Raw genomic sequence first — 11,178 nt, 5'->3', positions numbered from 1 at the left:
ATAAAGAACAGAGCTATCTTTACCAGCTAGCCTCCCACCCACCAGGAGTCTTATCTATCAATTACATTCTGGAACACAGCATATCTGGGCTGCTCATGGAGGCTCAGCTTTTGGTGTAACCTCTCTGCTAGGCCTTTTGGCAGTATTTAGGAGTATTTGAGATGCAGCACTGAAAGCTGTCATTTAGGGGAATATGAATGTTATGACTTCTTTGCTCAATCCCAACTAAGGAGCCTGGTTTTACCCAGAAACCTTACCCTGAAACAAGGTGTTAACCTTAAGCACTTAAGATGCTGTCTCTTTTAATTCAGTAAAATTTTACATTTTAAATTTCTTACACTCCAAAATTGTTCATCTGTTTTTTGCGTTGCTTAAACATGTTTCAAATAGGAAAAGGAGTACATCAAGGCTGTATATTGTCACCCTGCTTATTTAACTTATATGCAGAGTACATAATGAGAAACGTTGGGCTAGAAGAAGCACAAGCTGGAATCAAGACTGCCGGGAGAAATATCAATAACCTCAGATACGCAGATGACATCACCCTTATGGCAGAAAGTGAAGAGGAACTCAAAAGCCTCTTGATGAAATTGAAAGAGGAGAGTGAAAAAGTTGGCTTAAAGCTCAACATTCAGAAAACGAAGATCATGGCATCTGGTCCCATCACTTCATGGGAAAAAGATGGGGAAACAGTGGAAACAGTGTCAGACTTTTTTTTTTTTTCCTTCAGACTTTATTTTTTTGGGCTCCAAAATCACTGCAGATGGTGATTACAGCCATGAAATTAAAAGATGCTTACTCCCTGGAAGGAAATCCAACTGGGGTCTCCTGTATTGCAGGTGGATTCTTTACCAACTGAGCTACCAGGGAAGCCCTGGTATATTGTTGTATGTTAGATTTCCTCAATTTATTCATCTTATAATTGGAAGTTTGTATCCTTTGACAAATATCTCCCCATTTTCTTCACCCTCCCAGCCCCCAGCAGCAGCCATTCCACTGTTTCTATGCATTCAGCTTCTTTTAAATTCCACATTTAAGTGATATCATACAGTAAATGTCTTTCTCTGACTATTTCACTTAGCATAATGCCCTCACAGTCCACCCATGTTGTCATAAATGACAGGATTTCCTTCTATTTTTAAACAGCTTAATAATATTTCATTGTATGATACACACATATATATGTGTGTGTGTGTATATCACATTTTCTTTATCCATTCATCCATCAAAAGACACTGAAGCTGTTTCACCTCTTGGTCACTGTGAGTAATACTGCAACGAACATGGAGACACAGATATCTCTTCGATATAGTGATTTCATTTCCTCTGTATACATACTCGGAGTGGGATTGCTGGATCACACGGTAGTTCTGTTTTTAATTTCTTTAGGAACCTCCATATTGCTTTTCCACAGTAGCTGTACCAATTTACATTCCTACTCATAGTGCGCAAGATTCCATTTTCTCCACATCCTTGCCAATCTCTTGTCTTTTTGATAGTAGCCATTCTAATAGAAGGGTACACTGTATTTTTGATTTGAATTTCTCTTATGATTAGCGATGTTGGGCATCTATTCATGAACCTGTTGACCATTCATATATCTTCTTTTGAAAAATGTCTGAGTCCTCTGCCCATTTTTAAATTGTGTTGTTTTGTTTTGGCTTTGTTTTTGAGTTGTATGAGTTTCTTATATTTTTGGATATTAACCTCTTATCAGATATATGGTTTTCAAATATTTTCCCTCATTCTTAGGATGCCTTTTTATTTTGTTCACTGAGTCTTCTGTTGTGTAGAAGTTTTTAGTTTAATGTTTCAGTTTATTTTTGGTTTTGCATTTGTTTCTTTTGGTATCATATCCCAAGAAATCATTGCCAAACCAATATCAAGGAGCTTGTTTATTTTTGCTTTTGCATTTGTTTATTTTGGTATCATAGTCTAAAAATTGTTGCCAAAACCAGGGTCAAGTAGCTTTTCTGATATATTTTCATCCAGGCATTTTACAGTTTCAGGTCTTAATATTTAAGTTTTTGATCCATTTCAAATTAACTTTTGTGAATGGGGTAAGATAGTCAATTTCAGTCTTTTGTATGTAAATATCTAGTTTTCTTATCATTATCATTTTTACTGAAGAGACTATCCTTTTTCCTTTGAGTGTTCTTGGCTTCTTTGTCAAACATTAGTTGAGTTTATTTCTGAGCTTTCAATTCTATTCCATTGATCTATATGTCTGTTTTTAAACCAGTGTCATACTGTTTAGATTACTATACCTTTATAGCAGTGGTTCTGATTTTCTTGCTCTACAATATATTTGAAAGATATAAAACATTCCCACAAGTGGCTCTTAATATCTAAGAGAACTATTATTTCATTACACTATTAATAATTATGTCAGGATAACAGGCATAAATCAGTATAGTTCCAGACAAACTGGGACATAATAAGTGGCTAAATTACAGCAGTGATTTTCAGCTGGGGAGATGGCTTCATCTCCTAAAAGGGTGTAGGAGTATGTCAGAATAGCTAGGGGTATGAGTATCCGTCAGGGCCTAAGTACGTAAAAACATAAAACACACTAGCTATTTTAAGAGAGAGAATTTAACATAAAACATTAATCTGTGATTGAAAGAACTGAAAAGACAAACAGGGAACATAGAAGTTTTCTGGTGGTAGAACTGCAAGAAGTAACTGCCACTCCTAGGGCTGGGAAAGAAAAGATTGGGGGATTATTTGAATCTCTGTGCTCCAAAGAGAGACTCTCAAGGAGCTAAAACTCAGATCCCTGAGGATGAAGCACTGGCTGGAAGGTGCCAGTGCCCTTGGAGCTTGGAGGAAGTCTCTGCAGAGCTGAGCCTCAGACCTCTGGGGAGGAGGTGTTAGCAGGCTGGTGTTGGTATCTCTGAAGAGGTATAATGATGCCAGTTTGGGGAGTAGAGGAAAGATCTGCAACCTGCAGTCAAGTTGTTGTTGTTGCTCAGTCGCTCAGTCATGTCCAGCTTTTTGCGACCCCATGGACTGCTGCATGCCAGGCTTCCCTGTCCTTCACCATCTCCCAGAGCTTGATTAAACTCATGTCCATTGAGTTGGTGATGTCATCCAATCATCTCATCCTCTGTCATCCCCTTCTCCTCCTGCCTTCAATCTTTCCCAGCATCAGGGTCTTTTCTAATGAGTTGGTTCTTTGAATCAGGTGGCCAAAGTATAAGAGCTTCAGCATCAGTCCTTGCAATGAATATGGACTGCAGTCAAGTATTGCTACTGAAACCAAGTGCTGATATGAGAGTGAGGACCAATTGCTAGGGGGGGCAATGATAGGAACAGAAAGCAAACAGAAAGCAAAATCGCATACCACCAGCCTTCTAGGCTCCTTGTAGAATCTCTACTAGAAGATCCTAACAGGGAGAGCTGCTAGAGAAGCTTGCAGGGTCCAAGGCACAGCAGCACTAAACAGAGCAAAGCAGGGGAGAAACTTAGAAAAAATAGCTTCATAACCAGCATGTTCCCTCCCTTTGGCTACTCAGCATCCACCCAATCCTTCTAATCATATTGAACTTCCATACAAGAACAAAACAAATTTATGCCTTTAATGGCAAGATATAACTTTCTTTTATATAAATGAACACAGTCTCATTCTCTCCCCATAACACAAAGACACAAAATCCTAACACTCTTTGATCCATCCCTGATAACAATTATAGTATCTTTCTCTGGAAGATAAGTGTGTGTGTGTATCAGTGCTAGTCTCTCAGTCGTGTCTGACTCTTTGTGACTCCATGGACTGTAGCCCTCCAGGTTCCTCTGTCCATGCGATTTTTCAGGCAAGAATACTGGAGTGGGTTGCCATTCCCTTCTCCAAGGGATCTTCCCCACCCAGGGATTGAACCCAAGTCTTCAACATTGCAGGCAGATTCTTTACCATCTAAGCCACCAGGGAAGATAGACATATAGCTGGTTAAAATAAAACCCACTCTGATACCCTTATCCTATCCTATACTTCATTAAAGTGAGGACTCAACTCATTTATTTTTTCCCAAGAGAGGAAAAGATTCCATTTTGAGAGATTGTCTCTGAAATATAGTTTCATTGAGCTTCAGGTGTTAGTTTACAGTGATTATTACTCCATTCAGATAACACTATGTTTACCAAACTTCTGTTTATCCAAATTAGAGATCCTATCTAAAAGAACATTCCTACACCAGAAGTTGTCCAAATGGAATCTTCAGAGCTAACATCTGACTCCATGGAGGTCTTTGAAGTAGCTACTGCAGGAAATGCAGGAGTCAAAGGAACTCATTCCTGGTCTTGTTCTGTACCTCCTCACACCTGCTAATCTGCTCCTCACACCTGATCCAACCCTTCTGACATCCTTGAAAACTGTCTTGTGTTCACTTTCACCTCATTTACTCAGCTGCACTTCTGAATAATTTTTTTGACCTAACCCTTGGCACCAACACCAACCTGAGCATGCTTTTACAAATGACATGGTTCTTTTTCTGTCTATGTAACCTCTCAAGTAAAAGTTCCTCTTGCTGAGCTCAGCCCAGGATGCATCCAGCTGATTCAGCAGGACCAGGAACCGACAAGGTCCCTGTAATTGTACGATTACACTTCTGCTCACTCACTTTCCTTATTTGTATTTTCAGGGCAGACTCTAAACAAATGCTTATTCCTACTTTCCATTGCAGCTATGGTTTGCAATAATTCACCTGAGTCAGTTGACTGTCCTATGAACTCTGCTCTCATGGCCTGACCGGTTTCCTTACCCCAGACAATTGGCTAATCTTATTAGCCTTTGGCCTGCTGGTGTTAGGCTTGTTTATTTAAGGTCAGTGCACTCAATCTGTAGCTATAATTTGATAATGCCAAGTTATGTAAAGCTACCAGCTACATTGTTCCAGTCCTAATGAGATTTCATAGAGCATACTCCTTCTCACACCTTGAGCCAAGTGACCAAATTTCAGTCTGTGAGTCTTTTCTTCTGGAGGTTTAATATCCTGGATCTGTAAAGGACCTGGATTGGAGAGAACAGATGGCCTTATTTTCAAGGCAGTACATGTTTCTTTCTAGTTCTTCAGAGTCAAAATTTGGCAAAGGGTTGGTAAAAGGTTAAGTGACTGTTGTAATCTTTGTCAATATCATGTATTTATCAGGCATTTATAATAAGAATAAATTTGAAAATCTGGTTCCCAATAAGGCATAAGAAATACATCACTTTATATGTTTTTCCAGTAAAGTAAACTGTGTCTGTATTTGGCATTCTTTTGAGTCTTTACTCTGAAAAATGCCATAACTACTTTCAGAACTTGAAGTCCCGGGATCTGTTCTGGATCACCACTTAATTTGTATTACTAACCACTGTTTTTTTCTTGAAGGTCGTACCCCTAAGGATATGTGAATTGATTTGTGTGAATTGTGTGAATTGATTTGAAAGATCCTGATCTCCAAACCCAATTTAATACTGCTGAATGAACATTAAGGGCTATTGCTATGGATTAGTGCTTCTTGATTTTTCATTTGGCCATGAAATAGCTGGAGATCTTGTTAAAATGTGGATTCTGATTCAGTAAATTTGGCAGGGGTGGAGACTGAGTTTTTGCATTTTAAAATAAATTCCCAGGTGATACTGGGCTACCAGAACTATTTTAAATAGCATGGTTCTAGATTGTGTGATAAGTGGCTTCTCTTGACTTTTCAGCATGCTCAGGGTAGGTATTGTGACACTTTCAAAAGCAGGTTTCCAGAAAAGCTGGGCAGCTACATGTAAAAGAATGAAATTAGAACATTCACTAACACCACACACAAAAAAACCCTTCAAAATACATTAAAGATTTAAATATAAAAATGGATACTATAAAACTCCTAGAGGAAAACATAGACAAACCACTCTTTGACATAAAACACAGCAGTGTGTTTTTGGATCCATATCCTAGAGAAATGGAAATAAAAACAAAAGTAAAGAAATGAGATCTAATTAAACTTAAAATCTTTTACACAGCAAAGGAAACCATAAACAAAACAAAAAGACAACTTACAGAAATGGAAGAAAATATTTGCAAACAACTGGCAAGAGATTAACATCCAAAATAGACCAACAGCTCATATAGCTCAATATTAAAAAAACAGACAACCCAATCAAAAAATAGGCAGAAGATCTAAATAGACATTTCTCCAAAGAAGACATAGAGATGGGAATTCCTTGGTTGTTCCAGGATTTAGGACTCCACATTTCCACTGTAGGGGTCATAGGTTCAATCCCTTTTTGGGGAGCTAAGATCCCACATGCCACATGGCATGTCCCCCACAAAAAGAAAAAGGAAACATACAGATGGCTCAAAGACACATGAAAAGATGTTCAACATTGGTAAATATTGTTGTTGTTCAGTTGTTAAGTCATGTCCAACTCTTTGTGACCCCATGGACTACAGCATGCCAGGCTTCCCTGTCTTTCACTATCTCCTGGAGTTTGCTCAAACTCATGTCCACTGAGTCAGTGATGCCATCTAACCATCTCATCCTCTGTTGCCCCCTTCTTCTCCTGCTCTCAATCTTTCCTAGCAACAGGGTCTTTTCCAATGAGTTGGTTCTTTGTACCAGATGATCAAAGTATTGGAGCTTCAGCTTCAGCATCAGTCCTTCCAATGAGTATTCAGGGTTGATTTCCTTTAGGATGGACTGGTTTGATCTCCTTGCTGTCAAGTGACTCCCAAAAGTTTTCTCCAGCACCATAGTTCAAAAGCATCAGTTCTTTAGCACTCAGTCTTCTTTATGATCCAACTGTCACATCTGTACATGATTACTGGAAAAACACTTCCTGGTGGTTCAGATGGTAAAGAATTTGCCTGCAAAGTGGGAGACCCAGGTTTGATCCCTGGATTGGGACGATCTCTTGGAGAAGAGAATGACTATCCACTTCAATATCCTTGCCTGGAGAATTCCATGGACAGAGGCCATATGGTCTTTGAGGTCGCAAATAACCTGACATGACTGAGTGACTAACACTTTCACACTTTTGCTAATTATTAGAGAAATACAACTCAAAACTGCAAACTAGAGTGAAGTATCACCTCACACCAGTCAGAATGGCCATCTACAAATAAATGCTAGACAGCGTGTGGAGAATAAGGAACCCTCCTATACTGTTGGTGAGATATAAATTGCTATAGCCACTATGGAGAACAGTATGCTCAGTTGTGTCCAACTCTTTGCGACCTCATGGACTATAGTCTGCCAGGCTCATGTGTCTATAGGATTTTCCTGGCAAGAGTACTGGAGTGGGTTGCCATTCCCTTCTCCAGGAGATCTTCCTGGCCCAGGGATGAAACCTACATCTCCTGTGTCTCCTGCATTGGCAGGTGAATTCTTTACCACTGAGCCACCTGGGAAGCCCATGGAGAATGGTATGGTAGTTCCTTAAAAAACTGAAAATATAGCTACTGTATGATCCTGCAATCTTACTTTGGGGCATATATCCAGAGAAAACTATAATTTGGAAGGATACATGCACCCCAATGTTCATTGCAGCACTATTTTCAATAGCCAAGACATGGAAGAAACCTAAACGTCCAAATACTGATGAATGGATAAAGAAGATGTGCTTTATACATATACAGTGGAAATATTACTCAGTCATAAAAAGAGTAAAATAATCCCATTTGCAGCAACATGAATAGATCTAGGGGTAGAGAAGGAGCAGAGAAAAGAATTGTTTGGAAGCCTGTTTAAGAAACAGACCATTGGATCCCCTCCCAAATGGGTTGTATAGGAACTGTCCCTCTCACACCTGGGAGGAAGTGGTGTAGTCAATATAAAGATACAACAGAGAGTATCTAGATGACAATGGGGTTGGGCATTTGGCAGAGTGGAGGGCATGGATATTGTCCTGAGAAATGGGATGGAATGAAATGTCCAAAATAAGCACTGAAACCATGGACCCAGCTTTCTTCCTGAATTTGGCAACCAAAACGGTGGCAGCCAGAGATACTCTCCAGGTGAGAGACTGGAAAGCTTCTCCAGGGAATATGAGAAATCCGAGAGAGAAGGGGAAAAAAACCAGCCTAGGACACTGATATCAGGTATTCACTGAAATAATCCAGTCAGAGCAAAATAGCGACAAGCCCCACCAATTTGCAGTTCTTTAGTTCCCCATTCAAATGTGAGCAAATAGCTAAGGATTAACAGACTTTAGAAGAAAACATTAAGTATGAAAGGTAAAGACCAAAATGAGCTGACAGAATAAAGCCACCTGAAGGAAGCATGAAATGCAAGTGGGAAAACATATATACAATATTCTCAATATCTTCACAGAGATAAGAGAAACACTACACGCATGAAACAAGAAGAGGATACTATTAAAAAAGGGACAATCAGAGAACAAAAAAGAGCTCTTGGAAATTATAATAGCAAAAATGAAAACGCAGTGGATGGGCTAAGGCAAAGAAATGGAATGCAGAAAACCATAGAAATGTAACTTCCAAATACTTGAAATTCTAGAAAGAGGGCACACAAATAGTGATGTATACAATTTTCAAGGAAAAATTTAGTAAGATTTCTAGAAATAAAGGACATGAATTTCCAGATGGATGGGGAGCACCAAGCACAATGGGTGAAAGCAGACCCTGGCTCTGGCACTGGGGTGAAAGTCAGGAACAGTGAAGATAAGGAGAAGATCCTATAGACTTCCAGAGAGGGAAACATGATTCTTGTAAAGGGTCAGGAGTCAGAGTGGCATCAGGTTCCTTTATAGTAATGATAGAAGCTATAAGAGAAGGGGGTTATGCCTTAAAATTTCAGAAAGAAAGGAATTTCCATTCTGGGGTTCTATATCCAGCCAGTATTAATTAAAGATGAACACGAAGTAAAGGTATTTTCAGATATGGAAATTCTCAAAAGTATTATATCCCATAGACTCTTTGTTAGAAAGATACTCTAAAATGAGAGAATTAGTAAAAAAAAAAAAAAAAAAAAGGAAGGCATAAAGATCCAGGCAACAGTGGGTCCAACATTGAATAAAGGCAAAGGAAGTCCTAGGATGTCAGTGAAAAGGAATCCCAAGCTGTGCAGCAGGCCTCGAGATGTCAGCCCAGATTGGAGCAAGCCCAGAGGCTCTAGAAGATGAAATTAGAGAATATCTAAGATATTTGAATGTACTAAGAAGTGGTTTATAAAATGATGGGGTAGGGAGGATGAAGGGAACAAGGTCAATTTAGTGGTAAAACATCAAAAACTAAGCCAATAAAGGTAATTATTAACTCTAGAGAAAATAAAATGTTGTTCACTGAATCAAAAATATTTACCAAGTTAGCATAATGTGAACAATGAACATCCATCTAGCCAAATTTCTGCAAGGATGGAGGTGATTGGAATGTACCTGGCAATAGGGTAAGAGTGGTGAAACAGGTTAGTCTCATCACCCCACAGAGAAACCAATGGGAGATTCAAAAATAAAAAACAACATAAGCATGTTGTTTAGATATGTAGAAGTAAATACCACATAACTGACTAAAAGAATCTAAAGAGTGTCTTCATTTGCTCTTCGTAAAACAATTTGACTATCTGTGCCCATAAAATTTTTGTAAAATTGCCAATTTTGTAAAAATAAAACCCACATATTAGAAACGAATGAGATAAGGAGAAGGGAACTCTTTCCTATAGGCAGTCATCTGTTGTAGTCTATAGCACTGGTTTTGGAAAATAGCAAAAGGATAAGGAAGGAAATAAAAAAGCACAAGAATCTCACTACCCAAAGATAATTGCTGTTAGAATTTCAGCTAAGATTCAGTGTATTTCCTATGAGCAGAGCATTTAACCTAGAACATTTCTATTTCACTCCAAGATTCAACTGAATGGAACAAGCATGTGCATGCCAGGTATTGGGTTATGTGCTAAGAAGATTGAGACAAAGATACATAGTCCCTGCCCTTTAATTCTGTTACAGGTTAGATTTACTCTAACAGAGGTAAAAGGAGTATGGAGTTTTCATTACCTGGAGAAGTCCCCTGCTTCCATTTCTTATTAACAAACCAACACTGAACTTATTAAACTTAATCTCTGTAGCTGCAAAAGTTATAAAAGGAGAAGAAACTCTGCCAAGGCCAGTAATAAAATGAAGCACACTACAGGCCAATCAGGAATTAACCAAATTTAATTCCTATGTACTCACTGCATGCTTAGTTGCATCTGACTCTTTGTGACCTCCTGTACTGTAGCACATCAGGCTTCTCTGTCCGTGGGATTTCCCAGGCAAGGATACTGGAGTGGGTTGCCTTTTCCTCCTCCAAGGGATCCTTCTAACCCAGGAATCGAACCTGCATCTCCTGCCTTGGTAGGGGGATTCTTACCACTGAATTAACATGGAAACCCTATATACTCACTACCAGCACAAAATGTCAAGTATAGTAAGTACTTGCAGCCCTTACTTTGGCTGATGTAACTGAGAGTAAACACTTATCTCCATTGTTTTGTCACTGGTAAAGCCTGTTAACAATTCCTGAGAAAGTAAAAAAGAATCTGGGTAATAAAGTCTAACCTTTTCTCTTTTCTTTTCCTTTGAGTCTGTCTTGTTTCACCTGCTCATATGGTGCCAATTGCAGAGGCCTTGCAGCAGGCACTTCAGACCCAAGGTATTCGTGTGCAATGGCTGTGACTGACACCTCAGCTCTGTGGACCACGTGGAGAAGACCTGCACATGACCCTGCAAATCAAGATGGCAGCAGTGGGCTGTGTGCAGAAATGCTGCCCCCAGCACTGTGATCAAGAGCCTCAGCCCAGCTGTGCTGCTCTATGGAAACTCCACCCACTCCTTGCTGCTGTTGTTCTTGCTGTTCAGTTGCTAAATCATGTCTGACATTTTGCAACCCCATGGATTGCAATGCCCCAGGCTTCCCTGTCCTTCACTATCTTCTGGAGTTTGCTCAAATTTATGTCTATGGAGTCGGTGATGCCATCCAACCATCACATCCTCTGTCGCTCCCTTTTCCTGCCCTCAATCTTTCCCAGCATCAGGGTCTTTTCCAGTGAATTAGCTCTTCGCTTCAGGTGGCCATACTATTGAAGCTTCAGTTTCAGCATCAATCCTTCCAATGAATATTCAGGGTTGATTTCCTTTAGCATTGATTGGTTTGATCTCCTTGCTGTCCAAGGGACTCTCAAGAGTCTTCTTCAGCACCACAATTTAAAAGCATC

Source organism: Bos indicus, chromosome 5 (genome assembly GCF_029378745.1).
Source record: "Bos indicus isolate NIAB-ARS_2022 breed Sahiwal x Tharparkar chromosome 5, NIAB-ARS_B.indTharparkar_mat_pri_1.0, whole genome shotgun sequence".
Lineage (NCBI taxonomy): Eukaryota > Metazoa > Chordata > Mammalia > Artiodactyla > Bovidae > Bos > Bos indicus.
Note: the sequence above shows the minus strand (reverse complement) of the source record.